General features: G+C 38.9%; 1 protein-coding gene across 2 annotated transcripts in view; it reads left to right on the top strand.

Annotated features, from left to right (window-relative positions):
* Positions 1–2,115: 2,115 nt before the first annotated feature.
* Positions 2,116–6,000, top strand: part of apbb1ip (amyloid beta (A4) precursor protein-binding, family B, member 1 interacting protein) — a 40,909-nt gene continuing 37,024 nt past the window's right edge. For both annotated transcript variants that reach the window (XR_008323766.1, XM_053342569.1), the window contains exon 1: positions 2,116–2,251. The gene's annotated coding sequence lies outside the window, so the exon portion shown is untranslated. The remainder of the gene's footprint in view (positions 2,252–6,000) is intronic.

The following is a 6,000-nucleotide window of genomic DNA, read 5'->3' as shown; positions in this document are numbered from 1 at the left end:
TGCAAAAAAAGGCTGCCAAGGGGAGCATAATCAGAAACATAGTTAATTAGTTGCATATATAACAGAAACATCCAGTTAACTGTTTGGTTATTTTTTTTCCCTGGTGTATACATGCATCATGGACCCACAAAGAAAATAGAAAGAAAACATCCTGGTTGGAAGTGCATAAACTGCTTCACACCACCCACTGAGTTCAATACAGTCCATACACGTACACTACATCGCAGTACAAACAGAGGGCACCACAGCACTCCTACAGCAGGCTATATATGCATCACTTTTCACATCATCATAGCAGCAGTTTATCCTCTGCAGTTTGACAAATGCGTTATCGTTTTTGCAAGGTCTCCCCTGGTTTTGTCATTATCACCCCATTTTCTCTTAGTGCAGAAAAGCCCCAAGAAAGGTATTCAGAGGTGTGTGTCGAAACACTCAAATTTAACATGACGGAGACTAATGGTTTAAAAATATGCCCTCTCTTACACCTCACACCTTACCATCTGGACTCTTAGAAACCAAAAGACTGCTCTCTGTCAAATAGGGCTTTGTTTTTTCAACTTGTAAAAGTCTTGACGTGGCACTTTAAGTCCCAACCTCTGTCACTACGCTTGCTATATTTGAATAAACCCATTGAATACTACTTTTTTTTTTACAGTATTTGGCTGCGAGTGGTAATGTGTGAGCATCAATAAATATGGGTAAGAACCATTATCAGCACTCAAAGTGTTGGACCACCCTCAGTGAGTGAATAGTGTCTGTAGAGACACAGCAAAGCAAAAAAAGAAGCTCCTCTTTGTTGATGAGCTCCACAACTGTTAATTATCAGTGTATTTATTTAAATAATGTTCTCCGTGGCACCAGTGTGTTAGTGTTCGGGAGTATAGCTTGGAGTTAATGGGAGGGCTGCCTATGGTGTCCATCTGTTTGTCAACCCCTCAGAGAGCGAGGAAATGAGGGTGGTTGGGACACATGCCTGTACCCCGAGTGTTTGTTTAATACATCACGACTCGTGAAAGACTCTTGGACGCGTTCAAGGTTATTTGGTTTCCCCCCGACGTGCTCAGCTTCACCCTGTGATGACAGGATCCTGCCACAGAGAGGGTGGTCTGCCTTTCCCATCGGAGCTGATGAGCTCAAGAGTCCTGAGGAAAAATAGGACACAGAAGTGCTAATAATAGAAAAATAAAGCAAATGAAAACCAGTTTTGGGGCAAATATTTAACTTCTTAAAAGATTTATTGCTTAAAATTAGTGTAGCAATGGGATAAATTTGTTGATGCTCATTTTAGACCGCTTTTTGACCTTCTTTCGTAATATTGACATGACACATTTTCAGCTGAGCTGCATGTGCAATCTCTTTAAGCCAAAGAGAGATTTTAAAAAGATGTGAAATCTTGCTTTTTTTGGCCTCCCAGGTTGACTCAAGGAGAAATGCAAATAAATAGAGCTATCTGTGTCTGCTTGGTCCGATAAGAGCCCACGGCTATTCATAGCTTGACAGCTTGACTCTCCTTGGTTCCCCCACTGAAGATAACTGACCTTGTTGCACCACACCGGTGTCTTAATATATTCCTTCCTCATTTGAAGGGAAAGAAAAAAGCTTGAACGTAAATGGAAGCAATTTCTGTGTGCTTGAGTTGACTAGAAGATGTTTCTTTTTATCTTTATTGCACAGGAAATGATGCTAAAATTTATGGACTGATACTGTATTTTTCATAATAATATAGATCTCTTAGCCGGAGTCTGGTATCCTTCACTGCTGTTATGTGCCACGTTACCACTCCTCTCTAAAGACTTTGCAAAGTTGTAAATCAATTCTAGTGAGGTGAATTATTAACAGCATCACATTCCTTGTGCTGATTCAGCTGTTCTCTCGATCCCACTGAGATGTCGCTCTTTATCCTCAAAAACATGAAGTGATTGTCAATCACGGTCCTGATTGGATGTTCCAGCAGTCTTAACTTTTTGTCTGGTTTGTCCCCATCTGTGGTTGTGGCGTGTGGAGGGGCAACCAGTGCTGCCCAGACAAGACTGTTGTGAAAGTGTTGAGCTCTGTGCAGGAATGTAGTGACAGGTCTCAACCTGAACTTCCGCATTTAGCAGGAAGAAGTCTCAACAGTCAGAGAGAGCAATCCTCCACCACACTATTTCTGTGTTGAGTTTCATGAGAGAATAACATTTTTTTTAGTGGGATTGATGTCCATGAAGCTGTTTTTTCATAGCTAACTGGCGAAATAAGGATATTTACAAAGGTGAGTCATATCTCTGTTTCAGTTGAATGTTATATCTCCAGTTAACGGTGAACACCCATTACTGTCTGTAGTGCGCAACCCCGTGAACAAGACTTTCAGACTTTGACCGTTTAATAGGTGTGCATTGTGTTTGCGCTCATAGTTAATTGTGGTGCTAGATTACCAACTTTTTCAAGTCTATTTATACTTTTTAACTAGAAATATTCATAAAGCATTTTAAGATAACCTCTCAAAATCTTTAGTTTTAATGAATTCTCTGTGATTGACACTTTTTAAAAGTTCTCAAATTAGTTTGGACAAAAAGTGAAACAATCCAGTCATTGTCATCTGAGATATGTTTGTACTCATGAGATAAGGCTTGAGTAGGTTTCTGTACAGTTGTAAAAGACAGTCATTAGGTGTGTTTTAATATGATGAAAAGCGTATGTTTTCCTGTCATCTGGGTGGACCCTGCTGTATGACTCAATAACCACATGAAACCGATAGGGTTGGTCTCGTATTTGGAATGGCTCAGCTAATAGTGCTGTCAGTTTGTCACTGATGATAGGAACATTTTGTACATTTGGCTTTTGTGATGAGATTAAATCACTGAAACATAAACTGGGTTGCATAAAAACTGTACCAATGCAAGCGTCCATTTGGAATGAGGGAGTAAAAACCACTTAGTTGACAGGCTGTTTTCAGTTTTTTCTGTGTTTTTTTTTAGTGCTGTCAGGGCTTCAAATGCTGGAATATACTGTATGTTTTGACAAGCTTTCCTATGACTCATAGAAGTTGTGATCTATGTAAAAATACAAAGATAATGTCTACTTTTCTCCATGTGAAGCTAATTTTTGTTGTTCAAACCTCTAAATCTTCAGCAAGCATGGATAGGATCTTGGGTATTATTACTGCCAGTTATAATACCTCCTTGTTATGCTCTGCAGAGCTTTGTTTCTGCTGCAGAACCTCTAATTTGCCTCTTTTGCAGTAGTACGTACAGCTCTGTGGGCATCTGACTAAAACCCCAGCCTATAGATATTTGAGCCGTGTAAGAGAGGAAGTTTCTGTATATTATGGTAAACACGCTTTGCTTCGATGCAGTCTGTTAGAGTTGTTGTCTGGTTTCCATTTTCTTGCCTGATGCTTGAGTGACATATGTGGACTCATAAAAAAAAGGCTGTAATGTATATTTGAGATTATTTGTGGGGAGGGTTCTGGAGGAATGCATTAGTTGCCTGCATGCTATATATTCAGTCTTTTTTTTCAATTTAATTTCTTTGGGTACCAGAAACACAGTGGTGTGTTTTCACAGTGCATTGTGTGGGTTTGGAAATTGTCCAGATTTCATGCCTGAGGGTTTCCAATATTTATAAATGCTGACATTTCACATACTTCCTCTGTATATTCTGGAAAGAAAACAGAAGAAAACACAATTGTGTTAAATTCAACACTTTAAAGATAGCACCACTTCTTTTTTTTCTTCCTTTTTTTACTACAGCATCAGCCAAAGAAGTGTGAGTATGAATGATAAGTTCATGTAGATGAAGTCAGTTATGCAGCAATTTTTTCTGAAAGGAAATTAAATTATCCTGTTGTTGTGTATCATTTCACCTTGCAGAGGACAATCAGTTTATCTTAAGTTTTGGTCTAAACATGTTCAATTAGGAAGGTAAACTTCAGAGCACTTTATGCATCAGTAATGGCTCTTTCAAACAGTGTTAGTCATGCTGGTGATGCACTTCCAACTCCGGGTTCTCCAGTACTGTTGATAAAGATCTTGTCCATTATTTCGCAAAAGATCTACGTCATTCCCGATATCTTGAGCCAAAGATGTTACAGTTTTTATCCATGGCCGTTTTATTTTTATGGAATAGTTCGACATTTTGGTAAATGTGCTTATTTTCTTTCTTTCTTTCTTGCGAGTTGGACAAGAAGATTGATGCCACTCTCATAGCGGTCCATTCAGTGTAGCTGAAGCTGGAGCCAGCCCATTAGCTTAACTTAGCATGAAGACTGGAAACAGGGAGAAAACGCTAGCCTGGCTCTGTCCAAAGGTAAATACATCTATTAGGTTTTACAGGCAGTTATATGCAAGATTATTTCTTGGCCAGACAACCAACTGAGACTTATATGTCATTTTTGTTTTAATTTGTCATTAAAAAAATTGACACAGCCTGTTAATTAGTGAGCTTTAGAGTTGCTAGACTATGTTTTACATTTGGATTTGGAGATTTGTATTTATATTATCTTTTATATGTCAAACTCATGCCATGTTCATGTAATAGGTTATGTCATGGAAGGTAGAGATATCTACACCCCATTCACAACACTTTTTACATGCACAATTACACAAAGAGTAGAACACTTTCCAATCTGGCAAGACTGTTTTTAGTCTGTTTGCAATCTCAATGCTAGGCTAAGCTAATCGTCTCCTGGCTAATTGCCTCCCAACATGTCAAACTGCCTAGTGTTTTTTTTTGCCAAGCGGCTGTCAAGAGAGCAGTTGAAGTTAACATTTTCACTGTAGCTGTTTTGTGTCCTTTATTTACAGAGTCACACCTACAAATGGGGAAATAAAAAAGCATGTTAATGGGTGTAGTGAATTCACTGTTTACCATTTTATCATGATGAATCTGGTCATGCAGTTCAGTGAGTTTTCACACACAAAGTAACTTTGGCCTCCATTAGCAGACGGCTGTTTGATTTCAAAGTCTGACCAAACACTACTACACACTCACAACCTTTCTTTACTGAATGAGAGCTAGCAGAGCATTTGGCCTCTAACGGTGGCTGCCAGGAGCAACCTGACTGATACTATAATGCTTTCCTTGAAAACATTGCAGGTTGCGTCAGCCGTTTGCAGCTTTTCTGTGTTCTGTGTGGTTGTTTTAGAGCGAAGTGCTGACGTGGACCACAATCATACTGTGGTTGTTACAGTGACATTAGTACTGCGGTTGTCACAACACAAAATGAAATGAAATGTAACAACACAGAATAAAATGTGAAAGTGATTATGATAGTAGTAATGTTATAGGTTTCTTTTTAAAATAATGAGAAAATGTGTCATAGTAGTTCAAATCAAGCTTAGCATTTTTTAGGGTGCATCATTATTGCAAGGTGTTCAAACTGTGTGTTAAATTCAAATTATGTTTTCAGACTATTCAAATCATTGTAGTGGAGGAAACTGTAGTGTGGAGCTTGCAGGTGTCTTTTGATGTCAACATTTCCTATACAGCACAATTTTGACAGTGCATGTAGCAGGAAGTTTTACCCTTTGCCACTTCCTTACCAGGCCAACCATTCTGTTGAAAGAGGTGGAGTAGTAGGGGCCCCTCATGTTAATGACAGTTAGACTGAGACGCACATACGCACAATGGACATTATGAACACGTGGAAATTATTGTCAGACGCTCAATTCAGTCAATATGGAAAACACTTTTACGCAGCATCATCACCACCAACGTTTTGTAAGATACTATCTACAATCTGCTCTAACCGGATGAAATGGAGTCAGAAGATACACAGTTTCTCACTCACTCCCGACCATACATGCAAACGACATGTGCAATATCAATCCAGTTCACATATCGTGTGACGGTGCTGTGTGAAATCTTGCCTGGAAGACAATGAATCACGCTTGTCTCCTCTACTCTCTTAGATGGTTTGACCCGTAGGCCTTAGTTGCTTTTGATTGCATCTCTCTAATTGATTTTTTCCTACATTGAGTTACAGTGAAAGATAACATATTCATATCTAATGTATCATAG

The sequence above is a fragment of the Scomber japonicus genome, chromosome 21 (genome assembly GCF_027409825.1).
Source record: "Scomber japonicus isolate fScoJap1 chromosome 21, fScoJap1.pri, whole genome shotgun sequence".
NCBI lineage: Eukaryota > Metazoa > Chordata > Actinopteri > Scombriformes > Scombridae > Scomber > Scomber japonicus.
Note: the sequence above shows the minus strand (reverse complement) of the source record. Positions and strands in the feature narration are given on the sequence as shown.